The following is a 1,028-nucleotide window of genomic DNA, read 5'->3' as shown; positions in this document are numbered from 1 at the left end:
TGCCAACAACAGACAGACGGACGGACATGGCTAGATCGTCTTAGAATCTTACGAGGTCCCAGAATATATATACTTTATGGGGTCTTAGAGCAATATTTCGATGTGTTATACACGGAATGACAAAATCAATATAGCACCCATCTTTTTTGATGGTGGGTATAAAAAGCTGTAATTTAAGGCTCCGATATGGTTGCAAAGAACCTTAACAGTTTTCATGCTAGGGCAGTCATTTATGCATCATTGTAAAGCATTATGATTGCACTTTAATTTGTTATATCATTTATGTCATAATGTGTTTGTCTAAAAAATGGCCAAATCGATGGATCGGTATAATTATTGTGTTTAAAAAAGCTTTAATTTGAGGTTCCGATATGGTAATTTGAGGTTCCGATATGGTAGCAAATAACCTTTGACAGTTTTTATGTCATGACAGTCATATATGCATCATTTTAAAGCATTATCATTGCACTTAATTTGGAATATAATTTATGGCATAAGTTGTTTGTCTAAAAAATGGTGAAATTGATGGATCTGTAGAATTATTGTTCTATGTGTAAAAAAAGCGGTAATTTGGGGTTCCGATATGGCTGCAAATAACATTGGCAGTTTTCGAGCTATTACAGTCATTTATGCACTATTTTAAAGCATTAAAATTGCCATTTGTTTTGGTATATAATTTTTTGTATAATGTATTTTTAGAAATTGGCCAATTGGATAGATCGGTACTATTATTTTCCAAGGTTTAAAAAGGCGGCAATTTGCGGTTCCGATAAGGTTGCAAATGACATTGACAGTTTTTATGCTATGACAGTCTTTTATGCATCATTTTAAAGCATTATGATTGCACTTTTATTTGTTATAACATTTGTGGCATAATGTGTTTTTCTAAAAAATATAAAATTGACGGTTCGGTATTTATTGTTCTGTGTTTGTTTGTAAAGCCTTAATTTGAAGTTCCGAAATGGTTGCGAATGACATTGACAGTTTTCATGCTATGACAATCATTTATACATCTTTTTAAAGCATTA

This window comes from Lucilia cuprina, chromosome 6, assembly GCF_022045245.1.
Source record: "Lucilia cuprina isolate Lc7/37 chromosome 6, ASM2204524v1, whole genome shotgun sequence".
NCBI lineage: Eukaryota > Metazoa > Arthropoda > Insecta > Diptera > Calliphoridae > Lucilia > Lucilia cuprina.
The sequence above is the reverse complement of the archived record's forward strand: the minus strand, read 5'-3'. Positions refer to the sequence as shown.